Source organism: Bos grunniens, chromosome 8 (assembly GCF_055505025.1).
Source record: "Bos grunniens cultivar Pamir isolate PY7600 chromosome 8, Bosgru_T2T1.0, whole genome shotgun sequence".
Taxonomy (NCBI): Eukaryota; Metazoa; Chordata; class Mammalia; order Artiodactyla; family Bovidae; genus Bos; species Bos grunniens.
Window position 1 is genome coordinate 33,410,237 of NC_141172.1, and position 21,418 is coordinate 33,431,654.

Genomic DNA, 21,418 nt, shown 5'->3' on the forward strand with positions numbered 1-21,418 from the left:
AGACTTCTTTATATCTGGAAAATCATAGATTTAGAGCAAATATAATTGCTTTTCAATTGTATGTAGTTTTTGAAATTTGTCTCCAGTTTTACGTCTTCTTACCCCAAAATAAACTATAAACACCTCTAAAAAGAGAGAAAAGACTTACAGAGTCATCTTAAGTTCTTCTGCTAAATGAAAGAACTCATTGTGTGCTGTGTTTATTAATTTATCTATTCAACAAATCTTTACTGTGCCAACATTTTTTTAATGGCAAACACTGTAATAGAAAAATAAAGGTATACAGCACAGCCCTTTTCCTCAAAGAGCTCAGTCTAATAAGAAAAATTGTTGTTGAAGTGAAGTGGTAGTCACGTGTCTGACTCTTTGTAACCCCATGGACTGTAGCCTGACAGGCTCCTCTGCCCATGGGATTCTCCCGGCCAGAATACGGATTGGGTTGCCATTTCCTTCTCCAGGGTCTTCCCAACCCAAGGATTGAACCCAGATTTCCCACATTGAGGGCAAATTTTTTACTATCTGAGCCACCAGGCAAGCCAAATGAAAGTGAAATTCGCTCAGTTCTGTCTGACTTTTTGCGACCCCATGGACTAGTTCTTGAGGCCAGATCACTGGAGTGGGTAGCTTTTTCCCTTCTCTAGCGGATCTTCCCAACCCAGGAATCAAATGGGGGTGTCTCCTGCGTTGCAGGCGGATTCTTTACCAACTGAGCTATCAGGGACGCCCTAGTTGTTGTTTAGTCGCTAAGTCGTGTCCTATGCTTTATGACCACATGGACTGTAGCCCACCAGGCAGCTCTGTCCATGGGAATTCCCAGGCAAGAACACTGGAGTGGGTTGCCATTTCCTTCTCCAGGGGTTCTTCCGGACCCAAAGATCGAACTCATGGCTCCTGAATTGGCAGGTGGATTCTTTACCTCTGAGCCACCAGGGAAGCCCAGTAAGGGTAGAGAGGGAAGTAAAAATATGCTTGCCCTAAGTATGTATTGAAGTGTTCTGAAGAAATTTTGTTTTTATTTTATTTTAAAATCTTAAAAAAATATATTTATTTTATGTATTTGGTTGTGTCAGGTCTTAGTTGCAGCACGCAGGATCTTAGTCCTGGCACGCAGGATTATTCTTTGCCAATGCACAGGCTTCTTTCAAATTGTGGTGCGGAGTGCACAGGCTGTAGTTGCCCCGGCTCAGTAGTTGCCCCAAAGGGGCTTAGTTGTTCAGAGGCATGTGATATCTTAGTTCCCTGTGAAGTGAAAGTGAAGTCGCTCAGTCGTTTCCAACTCTTTGCAACCCCGTGGACTGTAGTTACCAGGCTCCTCTCTCCATGGGATTCTCCAGGCAAGAATACTGTACTGGATTGCCATTTCCTTCTCCAGGGGATCTTCCCAACCCAGGGATTGAACCCAAGTCCCCCGAATTTTGGGCAGACGCTTTAACCTCTGAGCCACCAGGGAAGCAGCAGCAGCAGCAGCTGCTGCTGCTGCGTCGTCGTCGTCGTCCTCGCTTCAGTTGTGTCCGACTCTGTGCAACCCCGTAGATGGCAGCCCACCAGGCTCCTCTGTCCCTGGGATTCTCCAGGCAAGAGTACTGGAGTGGGTTGCCATTTCCTTCTCCAATGCATGAAAGTGAAAAATGAAAGTGAAGTCACTCAGTCGTGCCCGACTCTTAGCGACCCCAAGGACTGGAGCCTACCAGGCTCCTCCGTCCGTGGGATTTTCCAGGCAAGAGTACTGGAGTGGGGTGCCATTGCCTTCTCTGAGCAACCCCTGACCAGGGATCAAATCCTCCGTTGGAAGGAAGATTCTTAGCAGCTGGACCGCCAGGGAAGTTTCCTGAAGAGATTTTGAAACTCTTAAGAACCCAGCCTAGGAAGTTTATTCTGTAATTAACAGAGTAAAAAGAGAAACGCTGGGCTGGAAGAAGCACAAGCTGGAATGAAGATTGCCGGGAGAAATATCAATAACCTCAGATATGCAGATGACACTACCCTTATGGCAGAAAGTGAAGAGGAACTCAAAAGCCTCTTGATGAAAGTGAAAGAGGAGAATGAAAAAGTTGGCTTAAAGCTCAACATTCAGAAAACTAAGATCATGGCATCTGGTCCCATCACTTCATGGGAAATAGATGGGGAAACAGTGGCAGACTTTATTTTTGGGGGCTCCAAAATCACTGCAGATGGTGATTGTAGCCATGAAATTAAAAGACGCTTACTCCTTGAAAGGAACATTATGACCAACCTAGATAGCATATTCAAAAGCAGAGACATTACTTTCCCAATAAAGGTCTGTCTAGTCAAGGCTATGGTTTTTCCAGTAGTCATGTATGGAAGTGAGAGTTGGACTGTGAAGAAAGCTGAGCGCTGAAGAATTGATGCTTTTGAACTGTGGTGTTGGAGAAGACTCTTGAGAGTCCCTTGGACTGTGAGGAGATCCAACCAGTCCATTCTAAAGGAGATAAGTCTTGGGTGTTCATTGGCAGGACTGATGCTAAAGCTGAAATTCTAATACTTTGGCCACCTAATGCGAAGAGTTGACTCATTGGAAAAGACTCTGATGCTGGGAGGGATTAGGGGCAGGAGGAGAAGGGGATGACAGGAAGGATGGATGACATCACCGACTCGATGGACATGAGTTTGAGTAAACTCCGGGAGTTGGTGATGCACAGGGAGGTCTGGCGTGCTGCAATTCATGGGGTCTCAAAGAGTCAGACACAGCTGAGTGACTGAACTGAACTGAAGTAGATCTAGGTTCAGAGACCAACTATAGGTTTATTTAAATGGGTCATTTTGAAATAGATATTGAAATGGCTTTTTTTTTTCTAAGCCTAGTGACCTTCTTGGCTACAGAGTCAAAATACCAATTAGTGAAAGGGATACAAAATTAAACACTACTTGTGTTACTAATCAAACTTAGTTCTACTTGTAGGCGTGTAGTATAGCTAATCTACTGACACTGGCTTATGATAAAGGAAAATGCAACATTTATTGTAAGGCACCAAACAAAGAGTCCTGGCACCTGATGCTCAAAAGACTTTAACTCCCTAATGGACTTAAGAGAAAGGTTTTTAAAAACAGGGTGAGGGAGAGGGTTGTGGAGTGTGTGATTAGCGTGTGGTCATTCTTCTAGTTGGTTGATCGTAAGGTAATTGAGAGTCATGATCAACCTTCTGGGGTCTACATGTGTGTACTCAGAATGTAATTAACTTCATCCACCTGGATGGGATTTCAGTATCTGGTAAATAGTTCAAAGATCATGTCTCAGAATATTATTTGTATCTTTTGAGATAAAACTAAAGTTCCTTGACTTTGTTTAATGGCTAAACTGTTATTTTGTCTTGCATGACTATTTTCTTTGTTTCTGTGTATTCTCACTTCTCTGATTAAGTGTATTCTTTTGACTTAGGAGAGGCCTAGGAGGCCACAGTTTTTTTCCACAAAAGAGAGGCAGATGGAGGACATGGGGGTGGGGAGAATGGTGTCTATCTAGATTATATTTGCTAAGTAAATTTTATTCACTATTTGTGTGAGTCTGTAGGCAACTTCTTTAATAGCAAAGGAGAAATATTTTTTTGTAAACATTTTGGCATCATTCAATGTAGGCCACCTGTGCATACTTCTGTGAGAAAATAAAATGCTTTTAATTGGTGGTTTTATGTTTAAATACCTCTGGAGGCCTAAACCGTTTAGAAATAATACATTGAGGTTATGTAGTCAATACAGAGCTGTTGTATTACAGATTGTACAAAATAAAACAAGAGAAAAATACCCCCTAATATATAGAACAGAGATAATGAGGACGCCATCTCCATTTGTTCTTCAAATTAAAAACATTTGGCAAGCCTGTTTTTCAGCTGCCTGTAGTGAAAGCTGCTTTATAACATAATCGAAAGCATATTATCCCAGGGGTTATTATTTCTAACTTCCTATGATATGGACAAATCTATTTATAGAGCATACAACATGTGCTCTTCCTTTTTACAAACATCAAAGCAATTTGGGAGGTATATGGAAAGTTTGTGATCACCTCTCAATTTTTGGTTGGCCCTTTTAGATGAATGTATTTGCCATGGCTAGATAAGTAGAAAATTGTCCAAGATCATAAAAATAAAAAATAAGAGATCCTTTGTTCCAAGGGACATATTTTCACATCAGTACATCTTTTCTTAATACAAGGTGAAAAGATTACAGCTGAGCTGCAAACCCCCACAGACTACCTAACCTGTGGCTCATATTCCCATGTCCCAGGCAGGTAACTCTCCATAGCTAAAGAATACAGATTCTTTCTTTCTGTGTCTGGAAAGTTAGGTTTAGAATAAGAAAGGCAAATAGGAAGCTAAAGCAATTTTATGAGTAATTCAGACAAAGTCAGTCTCTTTCCATTTGCCATCAAAATATCTACCAATTTGTAATAAATATTGTTTAAAAAAATGAACCATGTTAGTGTGTGTATTCTTTTTTCTGGTAAGTGTAACTGTTTACTAGGCTTACTGGACTTTTCTACGTTACCCTGCAGCATTAGTTTTGAGTTTCTTTTTGGGCTAGGTTGCATTATGCTCTCCACCACTTCCCAAAGATGCCCAAGCCTTAATTCTGGAACTTATGGATATAATCTTACAGCAAAAAAGAAATCTTGCAGCTGTGATTAATTGAGGCTCTAATGATGGGGCAGTTACCCTGAATCATACAGGTGGGCTCATGTAATTACCAGGAACCTTGTAGGAAGGAGCCAGAAGAGGCAAAGTTAGTAGTAGGAGATGGGAGGAAAGAAGCAGAAGGGAGGTGAAGCAAGGAACAGGCCATGGGTCAAAGGATGCCCTCTGACTCTAGATGCTGAAAAAGGCAAAAAAGTGGCTGTTTCTTCAGTCTCCAAGAGGTATCAGGTCTGCTGACACCATGGCTTCAACACCCCATGACTGACTTTGGATTTCTAACCTCCAACTGTCAGGTAGTAAAACTGCTTTCTTGCAAGTCACAAAGTTTGTGGTAGTTTGTTACAGCAGTAATAAAAAAGTAATAATCTAGTTGTAGCATAATTAGTTACTCAAATAATGGAGATTAAATGAAGTAAAAGAATGTATTTAATTTCAAATGCTAACCTAAAAATGTAGCATGGGAAAAGTAGGAGTTTTCACCCTAGCCCGACTGTAACTATCCTGCTGCTGCTGCTAAGTCGCTTCAGTCGTATCTGACTCTGTGTGACCACATAGACGGCAGCCCACCAGGCTCCTCCGTCCCTGGGATTCTCCAGGCAAGAACCCTGGAGTGGGTTGCCATTTCCTTCTCCAATGCATGAAGGTGAAAGTGAAGTCGCTCAGTCATGTCCAACTCTTCAGGCTCCTCCGTCCATGGGATTTTCCAGGCAACAGTACTGGAGTGGGGTGCCATTGCTTTCTCCCATAACTATCCTGACGGTTACTCAAGCCAGATACAGAAACGTCCAACCTCTTGTTAACTTTAAAGTTGAGGGGGCAAGTTTTAACTTTTTTCAAGAAATGTGAGGAAGAAATGTGCACATTCAACACATGTCTGCTGGTTAACGTGGTACAAATAAATTGGGGAACCTCCTGACAATTTAAACATGTGATTATTTTCTTTGTGGAGCCGGTCATGATTTGGGCATTTTTGACTGACAAAGTCTACATAATCGCGTAGTATAGGATGTGCTTCTGCCTATTGGCAAATGTTGTCATTGTTACTTGAACTCCTGGAAGAAATAGAGTTAATTCAGATGTAACAGACTTCTAATTTGAGAAAGTTCACTAGACTTCTTAAAATTTTCATTATGGTGCTAGTTTTGTTACTAAAGGGAAGTTCTAGTATAAATTACTAACAACACTTGTAAAGGTGGTGTGACTTACGAAGCCCTGTTTTTGGTTAATATGAATTATCATCTGTGAATGTGTGATCCATCCCCAATTGGCTCTAAAAACACTTAAGTTTTAATCATGTCTACAATTTAAGTAAAGAGTGTGATATAGGATAGAAACTACATGCAAATGAAGCTGATTCTCTGTGAGTCATGATGGCAGCTGGGTGGTGCTGTTTGCACCAGTGCATGGGTTCTTATCTAAGCATGTGAAATGCTCTTCCTTTTAAACATACTAGAAATCAGTTTCTCTTGGCTTTATACAGGATCCAACGCAAAATAATCAAATCCTATGCTGTAACATACTTTGTCAGTTTCTAAAGGTGAGATTATCAGAAAGAAGTTTGGGACAGTTGCTTCAAAAATTAGTGGAAAATTCAAAACATACACAGAAATTGATAATATCCCAGTGTTCCAGCATCAGTGGCCATCTACTTATGGCCTATTTTGTGTCATGTCATCTATTATCCCCTTCTTTCCAACTACTCTCAACATGCTAGTTTATACTCCAGCTTTTATCATCCTAATAACATCAGAGTTCTTCAGCTGACTCTGATAATTAGCTTTTAAAAATTACCTTCTTAAAGAAACTTTAGTCTGTTCTTTTTCTTAGCTTTTTTTCAGTTATTTTGTTAACCACATAATTGCTTTCCATATTATTGTTTAATTTCTTTTTTTTAATACTGAATATGTAAAAAAACAATCCTTTAGAGAGAACCTACAATAGATTTTCTATCTGCATAGGTTGATAGCTCTGGAGAGAGTCATCTTTTCTACTAAACTGTTGCGATTTTAAAATGGACATCTATTTTTAAACACTTAAGAATAACTTAAGAGCAACAAGGTTGGATTTAAAATTTAAATTTAGAACAGTGTATTAATTTCCAGTTTCTTAAAGTAGTAGATTGTCTAAATCAGAACTATGTCCACTGTGACATTCCAGGGCAACTGCTCAATTCAGGAGTTCCTGTGGTCCAAGGCAATGTAGAGACTGTGATCTTGATAATTCAGAAGCTCTAATCCAGTTTGTCTAAACCTAGGTGTTAGATCTGGTAGGGAGCTCTATAGAGGACTAACAGAGGGACTCTGAGACAAGTCTGGAAATGTTCTTCCCTTAAGTTCTCAGTAACTACCCAAACAGAACCCAGACAAATCCTGTAGTACAGACTTCTGGGCTGTCTGTCATGTGTAGAGGGAAAGGAACAGATTTTTTCCCCCTACTAGGTACAAGCGTGCTGCTCTTAAAGTTGTGTCTGAAGTATGTGGCCTCCTCCACATGAGGTAATTCAACTACCAGAGTAATCCTCTTATCTTTGGAGACTTCCTGCCTAAAATGATTTGATGGCTTTTAATTATCATGAAAATAAAACCTAATATTTTTAAGTCAGCTTTATAAATCCTGTATAACCAGGGTGTACTTCTCTTAACCTCCCTTGAATATTTAGGTACTACCCAACCGGACTGCTTCCTGCCTCTGAAATACAAATGGTCTTTTCTCCTCCTTAAACCTCTTATGTCTTATTGTCCCCATGTGGCCCTTTTTTTTTTCTGTCATCCAAGATATGATAGTCCTGATGCATTTTGAATCATAAAGGAGTGGGCAATGAGAAAACACACTTAGCAAGCTGGAGGAAGGAGTTGAAATGCTTGACAGAGGCTGAGGATAAATGTGTATGTGTTCCTCCTTCCTGCTACGGCTTTCTGTTAACCCCCACCTCAGCTCGATTTTGCTGTTTCTTTTCTCCTTTCTCTCACTGTCATGCCAAACTGTGAGAAAAGGCTGAGATAATGGGCCCTGTGACTATATGTTTTGTTACTTGTTATGTGACTTTTTTGTTGGATAGAAACTGTCCCCTGCTTTTGTCTTCTTGGGAATCCTAATTTTTTTGGAAATAAGTCTTATAATGTGGTGAGGTATTTGCCCCTCCTTCCATTCTAAAAACAAAAAACAAAATAAAGCCATCTTCATCTCTTCTGTGCTTTCTGGCTTCTGAACTCCATTCTCCAGACCATCATTTTAGGACCTTTGACTAGCTGTTCTGTGTTTTGACATTTAACTATTTGCTGTCAGTTCAAATAGTTTGTCCTCACGCATCATGTTTTCTTACTTGTTGGCCATAGAATATATGATTTTCTAATAATAAAAAAATTTCTATTATTTCTAATAATATTAGAGATTTTCTAATCTTACTGCAAAATGAAGTTGTAGTGATTGCCCTCTTGAATGAGACTACTGGAAATCACCATCACCTTTAATAAAATATCTAGTTTCACTGAAAGTTGATGCTGCTGCTGCTAAGTCGCTTCAGTCGTGTCCCACTCTCTGAGACCCCATAAGATGGCAGCCCACCAGGCTCCTCTGTCCCTGGGATTCTCCAGGGAAGACTATTGGAGTGGGTTGCCATTTCCTTCTCCAATGCATGAAAGTGAAAAGTGAAAGTGAAGTCGCTCAGTTGTGTCCAGTTCTTTGCAACCCCATGGACTGTAGCCCACCAGGCTCCTCCGTCTATGGGATTTTCCAGCCAAGAGTACTGGAGTGGGGTGCCATTGCCTTCTACAGAAAGTTGATGAGTGGCCTTTAAACGTCCTGACTTGGCACTTGTTCATGCAGTCAGTCCTCTCAATCATGCATTCATCATTTTATTGAAGGATAGCAGGTTGCCTCATAAAATCTTTAAGATTTAAAATTGTGCTTCTACCTAGTGTAAAATCCTTACCTCTTTATGTGTATAACTATTCTCATAAACATTAGAGAAAACTTTTCTCACTATTCTAATTGGGATTTTTGCGCAGAAGATTCTCTAATATGAATATAAAATTCTAAAATTCTGTGCAAGATTAAAAAAAAGTATCAGTTTATTTCTGAGATTAGTTGTCTTTTCTCCCATTCTGAAGGCTGCCTTTTCACCTTGCTAATAGTTTCCTTTGTTGTACAGAAGCATAGTTTCCATCTCTTGCCATTTTTCAGGCATGGTGTGCATAAAACAATATTAGTTAACAATGCTGAGTTGCCTTTCAACTTCTTGCATTCCTTCAAGCTGTGGATATTGATCATTTTTAATTTTGAAATAGCAAAAGTGAGATCACATGGGCAATCAAAGCTACCTAATGGCATTAAAAGAGTTAACACTTTTAAAATCTTTTCCAATCCTGTTAAACTTTGAATTATGTGTGACTTTAGCAAAGTCCATGAATTTCAGGTTTCTCATCTGAATTATCATCTTTTAGGATCACTATGGGTTACATGATACAGCGTGTAGAATTATGGGGCTTACATTCTTAGACATAATTGTCTCATGCTATTCCTTCCCTCTCTTAACCTCTGCCCTGTATGATCTTCAGCATCTTAAGAAAAAGGATTGTTACAGTTTAGTGAACAGGTTATTTTAAAACAGGGTGGGAAGAGACTTACAGATCTAGACACTGCTTTATCTTCTGTGCCTGGGTTCAACTTGGCTTACCTTCTAATTGGTAAGGACCCTTATTTATATCATCTTACTGCTATACTACTAATAATGATAATGATCACTGTTAACACTCACTGCAGTGCGTGTAATCCTTATAAGAACTGAGAGTCAATATTTATATCTACAATGTACATATGGTAAAACCAAGGGAAAGGATGCTGAGAGTTGCCCAAAGTGTCCAAATAAGCTCCCAGGTGGTCTGACTATGAATGTGACACTGAAAGGTTACCTCTCCCTGTCCCTCGTATTTTCTCTCCACAGCATAGCATAGGGAAGAGCTTGTCTTTGGAGGCCTGCTGTCTGGGGTTAAATCCTGGTGGTGGTCTCCAGTGTGTGAACTTGAGACTCTAAACTTTTCTGTGACTCAGTTTATGATCTGTAAAATGAGTAGCATTTATAAGACCTTACTGAAGAAGTATATTTAAGTGCTTTGGTCAATGGTTGGCACAAGAAAAATGATGAATAAGTTAGCTATTTCTGCCAATGGTTAGAAACACCCATTGTCTTTTCTTCTCTGCTTTGAGGCTCTCTTGAAAGCATTCATGTAAATTTTCTTTCTTTCTTTTTTTTTTTTTCCCCGAAGTAAGACTTTTTTTTCCTTCCGTGATCCTTAGAAGCAGTTAGTTACCACTAACCAGTAGGAGTCTGCAGCCCAAGATGACCATGATACAGGACTTCCTCTTAAACTCCCTTGGTCCCATTCATGACTTACCTAAAAGTATGTAACGCCCAGCCTGACTACACTATATTAAAGTGAATTCAGATAACGAATAGGACTTTTTTTTTTTTTTTTAATAGAGGACATTGTTTTAATGGCTCTAGTTTTTATGGAGAATAATTTATTTAGCCCTTTTAAATCTCTAAAATGGAAGCTAAATCTTTTTCCTCCTAAGACCTTTCCTCACTGATATAACAAAGGCCTGCCCTAGAAACAATTCTAATAAAAATTATGTTTGAAAGAATGGAATGACTTAACAAAACATCTAGCAAAAGCTGATAAGAATATTTCCTGATGTTTTGGATATACCAAAAAGAGAATAAACTGTGGAAAATTCTGAAAAAGATGGGAATACCAGACCACCTGACCTGCCTCTTGAGAAATCTGTATGCAGGTTAGGATGCAACAGTTGGAACTGGACATCAAACAACAGACTTGTTACAAATAGGAAAAGAGTACGTCAAGGCTGTATAATGTCACCCTGCTTATTTAGCTTATATGCAGAGTACATAATGAGCAATGCTGAGCTGGAGGAAGCACAAACTGGAATCAAAATTGCTGGGAGAAATATCAATAACCTCAGATGATATGGCAGAACGTGAAGAAGAACTAAAGAGCCTCTTGAGGAAGGTGAAAGAGGAGAGTGAAGAAGTTGGCTTAAAGCTCAACATTCAGAAAACTAAGATCATGGCATCCAGTCCCATTACTTTATGGCAAATAGATGGGGAAACAGTGGAAACAGTGGCAGACTTTATTTTTCTGGTCTCCAAAATCACTGCAGATGGTGATTGCAGCCATGAAATTAAAAGATGCTTACTCCTTGGAAAGAAAGTTATGACTAACCTAGACAGCAGATTAAAAAGCAGAGACATTACTTTGCCAACAAAGGTCCATCTAGTCAAGACCATGGTTTTTCCAGTATTCATGCATGCATGTGAAAGTTGGACTATAAAGAAAGCTGAGCGCTGAAGAACTGATGCTTTTGAACTGTGATGTTGGAGAAGACTCTTGAGAGTGCCTTGGACTGCAAGGAGGTCCAGCCATCCATCCTGAGTGTTCATTGGAAGGACTGATGTTGAAGCTGAAACTCCAGTACTTTGGCCACCTGCTGCAAAGAGGTGACTCATTTGAGAAGACCCTGATGCTGGGAAAGATTGAAGGTGGGAGGAGATCGACAGAGGATGAGATAGTTGGATGACATCACTGACTCAATGGACATAAATTTGAGTAAACTCCAGGAGTTGGTGACAGACAGGGAGGCCTGGCATGCTGCAGTCCATGGGGTCGCAAAGAGTCAGACATGACTAAGTGACTGAACTGACTGAAAAGGAGAAAATCAATAGATCTATAGATGAGACTGTCTGAAGAATATTTGAATCTGGCAAGTACAGTTGACCCTTTGTATCTGCAGGTTCCACATCTGCAACTATGGATCAAAGATTTTCAAACATCCCAGGGAATTTCACAAAAGCATAATATGAGTCTTCCATTCTGATAACTATTTACATAGCATCTACATTGTATGTTAGATATTATAAGTAATCTAGAGAATTACTTAAATTCTTAAATCTAATTTAAAGAATAAATCATGTATATAGATTATATGCAGATTCCACATTGTATAAAAGGAACGTAGGCATCCATAGATTTTGGTATTCATGAGAGTCTTGAAACCAATCCCCTTTGAATAGCAAGGGACACACGTACATGGCTGCCTATATGAGTTAGTCTAGAATGTGTCACATATAATTGAGGAATTGAGAAGAAACTTTCCTGTCATGCTAAAATAATAGTCTTAGGTCCCACTTTCTTCTCTAGGTATACAAGAAGAATTGTTGGCATAGATGGCTTCTTATCTACAAGGTCAACAACTCAAAGCTATTAAAATTAGTGATGATATACATTCCCTGCAAATATCATAGATGATGATAACATAGATATATGCAGTCCCCAGTTCTACCTCAAATAACAAAAATTTTATCATAACTTTGTATAAATGGTCATCAGATTTACCTAACACTATATTGCATGGCTTATTTATTATTTCACTTAATTTTTATATTAGCATAATATGCATTTATACTAAGGTTTGCCTGCCTCCTACTTCCCAGTGTCATAACATTTATCACACTGTATTACCAGTCAAGTAAGTAATCATCATCAGGGCAAAAACAATACTTGGTCCAGGCTTTAGTTGAAACAACTTGAAGCACAGTGCCTGTCATATTGTGGGCTTCACTTAATGTCTGACTGAATCTTTACTAATCTGTTGGGAAGTTTAAACCCTTTGTGGAAATAGGCTAACTTTATCATACCTTCCCTGAGTGACTGAAAATAGAAAGAAAAAAAGACACCAGAAAGTCTTTCTGATTTATTCCAAGATTCAGTCAAAACCATCATTTCAGCAAATATATTGTTCACCATTTCTCAAACAAGGAATAGATGAGGAAGGCATGTTTGCTGTATCTCAAATTTCTTGGTTTTCTAATTTGTAATTCTAGAGTTGGAAGATACATACGTTGGTAATTATAGTTGAGAAAATAATGTATCCTTGTGAGACACTTAAAAATACAAATTGTAAATATATGCATATGTTTAAGAGACATTGGATGCTCACTTAACCTAAGTTTTAATTCATTGGTGAAAGGGAATATTGGTATTAAACTACTAATAGATTTTTTGAGGATTTTGAGAAAATTCATGCTAAGCCTTCAACAATAATAGTATTAGCCAATAACATGTAAATATATATCCATTTTCAGTTCAGTTGCTCTGTTGTGTGCGACTCTTTGCGACCCCATGGATCTCAGCATGCCAGGCCTCCCTGTCCATCCCCAACTCCTGGAGTTTACTCAAACTCATGTCCATTGAGTCGGTGATGCCATCCAACCATCTCATTCTCTGTCATCCCCTTCTCCTCCCGCCTTCAGTCTTTCCCAGCATAGGGTCTTTTACAATGAGTCAGCTCTTTGCATCAGGTGGCTAAAGTATAGGAGTTTCAGCTTCAGCATAAGTCCTTCCAATGAATATTCAGGACTGATTTCCTTTAGGATAGACTGGTTGGATCTCCTTGCAGTCACAATTATGACAATGTCAAATGAACATGACACTTCATATGTTTCCATCTTTTCACTATCTCTTCTCTGCCTTAAGATATATGCTCTATGAGCATCAAAGTGCTTATTGTTTCAGAACACACTTTGATGTTTCTAATCCACTACCATTAGTGATGCTGTCTCCTCTATTGGGAATAACCTCTTGTTTGAATTCACCATAGTATGCATTCATCACTTAGTATGCTAAAAGCTCCCAGGAACAGATGCCTCATGCATAGTACTTGGTGTATATGTGTTTTGATTGCATCTTTACATTATTTTTATCTTATTATACATCTCCACACATCCCTACATTGCTCTTGTCCAATATTATACTCTATTATACTCAAACAGTTTCATGTGTTTTAAGGGAAATGATTATGTCTTAATATGTTCTATACCCATATACACTTCAATAAATGTTAAATGAAAAGATAAAAGATAAGTAAAAGGGTTTTGAAATATCTCCATCCTTTTATATTAATGGAATTCTCACTGTAGGGGCAATACTGGGACTTTTATCGTGATTATGCATGTGATACAACTGAGACTCAGTGATGGATCCAAGAATATATCAAGAGCCTTATTTTAAATAATCCATTCTGGAATTTTAATGTAATATGACTACATACAGTACCACAGTGGGTACATATCAGACATACAGCTGAAGCAGTGAATTGTAGACAACCTAAATTATCTTAGATTTTCCTATTTTACCTTGTTTGCAAAAATTAATATATATATATAAAACAGAAATAATTTGCCCTTAGATACAGATCTGTATCCAAAGAGATTCTCAAAATCACCTCTTGACTTGTATTCAGCATTTTGTTAGGTTTTATTTTATGTTTCCAGAATTTTAGATGCACTATGAAGAGGGCTAAGCTCTCATCTAGCATGGGGGAAAGAATAATATTAATATAACTGAGAAAAACATGATGGCCAGGACTGATGTTCTACTTCCTTTTCTATGTGCCACCCCCACCCCCCAAATAAATTCTGCAGAAGACAAACTGCTTTTATTCCCCACAAAAATTGCTATTTAATTTACTTATTTAAAAAATTTTATTGAAGTGTACTTGATTTACAATGTTTTAATTTCTGCTGCACAACAAAGTGACTCAGTGTGAAAGTATCATTGCTCAGTCGTGTCTGATTCTTTATGACACCATGGACTGTAGCTGGTCAGGTTCATCTGTCCATGGAATTCTCCAGGCAAGAATACTGGAGTGAGTAGCCATTTCCTTCTCCAGGGGATCTTCCCGATCCAGGGATTGAACTCCAGTCTCCCACTTTGCAGGCAGATTCTTTACTATCTAAGTCAGTAGTTCAGTTCAGTTGGTCAGTTGTGTCGGACTCTTTGCGACCCCATGGACTGCAGCATGCCGGGCTTCCCTGTCCTTCACCATCTCCCTGAGCTTGCTCAAACCCATGTACATCAAGTTGGTGATGCCATCCAACCATCTCATCCTCGGTCGTCCCCTTCTCTTCTTGCCTTCAATCTTTCCCAGCATCAGGGTCTTTTCAAATGAGTCAGTTCTTTGCATCAGGTGGCCAAAGTAGGAAAACCATATGTATATATGTGTGTGTGTGTGTGTGTATGTGTGTGTGTGTGTTCTTTATTATATTTTCTGTTATGGTTTATCACTGTTGATATAGCCTGTGTTATACATTAGGACCTTGTTGTGAAAAGTTGTTGCTGAACCATGAAAAGACGCCAGGATTCTTAGCCTCCGGAGGAGATGAATTCAATCCGGGGCCAGAGATGAGGCTTGATCGCTCAGAGCTTTTGTGTAATAAAGTTTTATTAAAATGTAAAGGAGATAGACAAAGCTTCTGACATAGGCATCAGAACAGGGCAGAAAAAATACCCCCCTGCTAGTTTTTAGCTGGAGGTTATATAGTCACTAGCAGTCTGTTAATGAAAGAAAGGAATGTCTTAAAACTCAGAGAATGGCACCAGGTCCCTCATCCATAAGATGTATTTTGGGATAATCTTGGCACTAGATGAGTCATCCCGGGCCACAAAATGATTCACTTGAATCTTGTAGAAAGTTAAATTACCGTACAAATAGTTTCGTTTACATAGATTAGGGAAACAATGTCTGAGTATAATATAATGGTTTGTCAGTTCTGAGCCATTAGAGTCTGGGGTAAATGCACAGTATATTAACATAGCTTAATATAAACATTTCCATAAGAAAAATGCATTGGTTAACTCAAGGTTTGAGAATAGTTAACTTCAGGTGGAACCAGGTGTCATTATAGCAACACAGTATTTTAAGAGAAACCTCTTTTTTAAATTTGTATAGAGAAGGGGAAAAAATATATCACTGGTTTGTGTCCTCCTGCCACTTAAGAGCAGAGAAGGCAATGGCACCCCACTCCAGTACTCTTGCCTGGAAAATCCCATGGATGGAGGAGCCTGGTGGGCTGCAGTCTATGGGGTCGCGAAGAGTTGGACATGACTGAGCGACTTCACTTTGACTTTTCACTTTCATGCATTGGAGAAGGAAATGGCAACCCATTCCAGTGTTCTTGTCTGGAGAATCCCAGGGACGGGGGAGCCTGGTGGGCGGCTGACTACGGGGTCGCACAGCGTCTGACACGACTGAATCGACTTAGCAGCAGCAGCCACTTAAGAGAGAGCTGAAAAATGTCTGACACTTGCAGCCTATTTCCTCCGTTTGGAGACCCCTGGCCTTCCTGCCTGTTGCCCTTTCAGTTGTTTATCAAAAAACTTTTTTAATATAGTTCAGATTTTAGGTTTCAAAGGAATGGACAAAGATAAAGTAATAATTTTAACACAAATTAAAATGTAAAAACAATGATATTTTGTAAGGGGAAAGATGAGTTGTATTTTCATTACACTAAATTAGAGATTCTGTTAATCAATGAAACATGTCCTTTCCACATAGAAATTGCATGGCAATTATAGGGTGAACTCAGGAAATTAGTTTAAAGCAGATAAGCCTGAATTACCTTTGTAACTATAAGATCCTTGTTTCTCCATGTAATTACATGTGAATTATAGTTTAAAATGTTAATAAAGAACCCACCTAAATTACTGACACAGTATAGAAATGGTTCTTCCTCGAGTACTTTCCACTGTGATTATTTTCATCTTAAAACATAGATTGATCCAAGTACACATGGGACTTTTGATGAACATTGTAAGCTGCAAAGCTCTTTGATTTTGCATTTTACTTTCAGTATTTTTTTTTCTAAAATTCTATTTCTGTGAACAACTTGCCATTTTTTTTTTTTTTTTTTGTAGTTCTCTAAATGAATTATGGAGACAAAACAAAACTGGCAATACTCTTCCTCTAATATTCAACTGCTGCTACTGCTAAATCACTTCAGTTGTGTCCAACCCTGTGTGACCCCATAGACGGCAGCCCACCAGGCTCCACCGTCCCTGGGATTCTCCAGGCAAGAACACTGGAGTGGGTTGCCATTTCCTTCTCCGATGCATGAAAGTGAAAAGTGAAAGCGCATCGAGCAATTCTGCTTTAGATTCAGGAAGAAAATCTTTTTATAAAGAAGGGATTCTATTACCCCTATGGGCCACAAATACTGTAGAATCGAATACAGAAACACACTGTGTTAACACTTTAGAGTTTCTACAGCTCACTACCTCAGCTGTATGTCTGCTGTGTATGCTTATCCTGTGTACCTATCCTACTCCTGGGCAGAGAACATGCTGGATTGAAATAGTACCGTCAGCAGAAAAAACACTCCAAAATGCATTCCATTTAATCTATTTCCCCTTTTGGGAGATATATCCAAAATGTACTTTTGTCTGCTTTCACTTTTCCTTTGATTTTAGCCCATGTGCTTAATTCAGGTCCTTTCATCCACCTGCCTAAGGACCATTTTTGCCTGGATAATTTTGATGTCTAATTATAAAACCCCAATTAAACTTACTTCCAAGCCTGCTTTTCCTACCTTTGAGATTCCCTGATAATATTATCAATTTCTAGTCACACAAATCATCTGTAGTGACTGTATCAGTTTACATTCCTAGCTATTGCTCTGCATTTGCAACACTTTTATTTTATTATTATTATTATTATTTTTTAGTTTTAGCCATTCTAGAAGGAAGATGTATTGTGTCTAATAGGTATATTGTCTTAACTTTTTTCTTTATTTAATGCAAATGATATTGCTAGCCTTTTGTTTGCCATCTACTTATTTTCTCTGAAGTGTTCAGATACCTGTTTTTCACTAGGCTGGTTTACTTACCATTGAGTTTTAAGATTTCTTTGTATATTTGATAAAAGTTATTTGTCAGATAAGTGCTTTGTTAATATTCCAAAACTGAAGCTTCTTCAATTCTCTCACTGGTCGTTTTAAAGAATAGAATTCTTTTAGTTATGTTAAGGTACAATTTATCATTTTTGCCCCCCATTGACATATCATGCTTTTGGTTTTGTAGCTAAATAATCCCTGCTGAATTCAAGGTTACATAAATTTTATGTGTTCTAGAAGTTTTACAGACTTGTTTACTATTTAGATATATAATCCAATTTTAATCAGATGTATTTTTAACATGAGTGTCCAGTTGTTCCAGTATAATTTATTTAAAAGTTATCCTTTTTTGATTCAATTGTCACTGCATCTTCATCAGATATCAATTAGATTCATGTAAATCTGTTTCTGATCTCTCTATTCTGTTCTTTTAATCTATATGTGTTATTTCATCACTACCATGTTATCTTGATTATTGTAGCTTTTTAGTAAGTCTTTAAGTTGGATTGTTTCAGTGTTCAATCTTTGTTCTTATTATCATGTTTTCTAGTCTAGATCTTTTCATCTTTATATATGAATTTTAGAATTTTTTAATATCTACAAAATAGCTTGCTGGAATATTGATTGAGTTCATTACATCTATATATCAAGTTGGGAAGAACTGACATATTAACAAGTGAATTTTCTCATCCATGAACATGGAATATCTCTTCATTTATTTAAATCTTCATTGATTCTTCCAATAGAATTTTAAATCTTCTGTTAAATTTATAAATGCTTCAATTTTTAGTCTATAAGTGCTACTTGGTTTTTCATTTCTAACTCCCAGTCTCTAGTGCTTCATAGAAAAACAATGACATTTTGTATGTTAACCTTATATCCTTATATTCTATAACCTTAGTATAATTGCTTAGTCCAGTAGTTTTTGTTTAAATTATTTGGGATTTCAAATAGAGACACTCATGTCCTCTGTCAACAAAAGTTGTTTTTGCTCCTTCTAGATCTATGTACCTTTATTTGCTTTATTTCACTTGGGAGTACTTCCATTAAGATATTGAGAGTGAAATGAGAGGGGAATCCATGACTTGTTCCCTATCTGAGGGGAAAAGTTTGTCACCAGTAAGTACATTACCTGTAGCATTTTTGGGTAGATATCCTTTATCAAGTTAAGGAAGTTTTCCTCTGTTCCTAATTTACTGTAAGCTTGTATCATGAAGGGTGCTGAGTTTCATTGTTTGATCTTTCTGTATCAGTTGATGGCAGTTTTTTTTTTTTTTTTGCCTATTGATATGATGGATTATATTAGATTTTCTTACATTAGGTTAACATGTATACCTGGAGTAAATTCTACTTGGCCATGGTATATAGTTATTTGTATACCTTGTTGAATTTTATTTGATAATATTTTGAGAATTTTTGCATGTTGTTGATGAGAGAGATTGGTCAGTAGTTTTCCCTTCTTGAAATTTGTTTATCTGGTTGTGGTATTTTATGGTCTTCTCGAAAGAGGTAGTGAGTATTCTGTTTCTGGTTTGTAATTTCAACGATCATACTTTATTTTCAGATGTCCAATTTGAATATGTTTATAAATTTGCCTGGTGATTACTTTTTTCTAATTTGCTTTGTATGCAACTTTAATAATTGGCTTTACAGTCTGTATCTATGTGGACTCTCCCTTGTATCAACTGGTATTTTGTAATTTTGGATTGTGCATTGTTTGACAGAACTTTATTGGTGGGATTTTTGTTTTTACCATTGGATTTATTAATTACCTTCTGCTGAGATTACCATGGACATTAACAGTTCTGTATCACTTTGTTTTTAATTGGTGAGGTCCTTCATAGAAGGCTAATACAAACAAGTTTTATATTTACACCCTCCTTGTCAATAAGAATTTTTTTAATCAAAATTCATTTTCAACAAAATGTACAGTTCTTTATGGGCTTTCAGATCAGATCAGTTGCTCAGTCGTGTCCGACTCTTTGAGACCTCATGAATCGCAGCACGCCAGGCCTCCCTATCCATCACCAACTCCCAGAGTTCACTGAGACTCACGTCCATCGAGTCAGTGATGCCATCCAGCCATCTCATCCTCTGTCGTCCCCTTCTCCTCCTGCTCCCAATCCCTCCCAGCATCAGAGTCTTTCCCAGTGAGTCAACTCTTCACATGAGCTGGCCAAAGTACTGGAGTTTCAGCTTTAGCATCATTCCTTCCAAAGAAATCCCGGGGCTGATCTCTTTCAGAATGGACTGGTTGGATCTCCTTGCAGTCCAAGGGACTCTCAAGAGTCTTCTCCAACACCACAGTTCAAAAGCATCAATTCTTCGGTGCTCAGCCTTCTTCACAGTCCAAAACTCACATCCATACATGACCACAGGAAAAACCATAGCCTTGACTAGCCAGAACTTTGTTGCCAAAGTAATGTCTCTGCTTTTGAATATTCTATCTAGGTTGGTCATAACTTTCCTTCCAAGGAGTAAGCATCTTTTAATTTCATGGCTGCAGTCACCATCTGTAGTAATTTTGGAGCCCAGAAAAATACAGTCTGACACTGTTTCCACAGTTTCCCCATCTATTTCCCATGAAGTGGTGGGACCGGATGCCATGATCCTAGTTTTCTGAATGTTGAGCTTTAAGCTAACTTTTTCACTCTCCACTTTCACTTGCATCAAAAGGCTTTTTAGTTCCTCTTCACTTTCTGCAAAAGGGTGGTGTCATCTGCATATCTGAGGTTATTGATATTTCTCCAAGAAATCTTGATTCCAGCCTGTGTTTCTTCTAGTCCAGCATTTCTCATGATGTACTCTGCATATAAGATAAATAAGCAGGGTGACAATACACAGCCTTGATGTACTCCTTTTCCTATTTGGAACCAGTCTGTTGTTCCATGTCCAGTTCTAACTGTTGCTTCCTGACCTGCATACAGATTTCTCAAGAGGCAGATCAGGTGGTCTGGTATTCCCATCTCTTTCAGAATTTTCCACAGTTTATTGTGATCCACACATTCAAAGGTTTTGGCATAGTCAATAAAGCAGAAATAGATGTTTTTCTGGAACTTTCTTGCTTTTTCCATGATCCAGCGGATGTTGGCAATTTGACTCTGGTTCCTCTACCTTTTCTAAAACCAGCTTGAACATCAGGAAGTTCACAGTTCACATATTGCTGAAGCCTGGTTTGGAGAATTTGGAGCACTACTTTACTAGCGTGTGAGATGAGTGCAATTGTGCAGTAGTTTGAGCATTCTTTGGCATTGCCTTTCTTTGGGATTGGAATGAAAACTGACCTTTTCCAGTCCTGTGGCCACTGCTGAGTTTTCCAAACTTGCTGGCATATTGAGTGCAGCACTTTCACAGCACCATCTTTCAGGATTTGGAATAGCTCAACTGGAATTCCATCACCTCCACTAGCTTTGTTCGTAGTGATGCTTTCTAAGGCCCACTTGACTTCACATTCCAGGATGTCTGGCTCTAGGTGAGTGATCACACCATCGTGATTATCTGGGCTGTGAAGATCTTTTTTGTACAGTTCTTCTGTGTATTCTTGCCATCTCTTCTTTTTTTTTTTTTCATCTCTTCTTAATATCTTCTGCTTCTGTTAGGTCCATACCATTTCTGTCCTTTATCGAGCTCATCTTTGCATGAAATGTTCCTTTGGTATCTCTGATTTTCTTGAAGAGATTCCTAGTCTTTCCCATTCTGTTGTTTTCCTCTATTTCTTTGCATTGATCGCCAAAGAAGGCTTTCTTATCTCTTCTTGCTATTCTTTGGAACTCTGCATTCAGATGTTTATATCTTTCCTTTTCTCCTTTGCTTTTTGCTTCTCTTCTTTTCACAGGTATTTGTAAGGCCTCCCTAGACAGCCATTTTGCTTTTTTGCATTTCTTTTCTATGGGAATGGTCTCTATCCCTGTCTCCTGTACAATGTCACAAACTTCATTCCATAGTTCATCAGGCACTCTATCTATCATATCTAGGCCCTTAAATCTATTTCTCACTTCCACTGTATAATCATAAGGAATTTGATTTA

The 21,418-nt window shown here is 38.3% G+C and overlaps 1 protein-coding gene across 2 annotated transcripts in view; it reads left to right on the forward strand.

The window, feature by feature from the left end:
- PTPRD (protein tyrosine phosphatase receptor type D) overlaps positions 1-21,418 on the forward strand; it is a 2,533,682-nt gene that overhangs the window by 737,507 nt on the left and 1,774,757 nt on the right. Inside the window, exon 1 of one of the 2 annotated variants that reach the window (XM_086415152.1) lies at positions 4,698-4,939. The exons of the other annotated variant lie outside the window; for it this stretch is intronic. The gene's annotated coding sequence lies outside the window, so the exon portion shown is untranslated. Of the gene's footprint in view, positions 1-4,697; positions 4,940-21,418 lie in introns of those variants that run through there. 2 annotated transcript variants of the gene reach the window in all.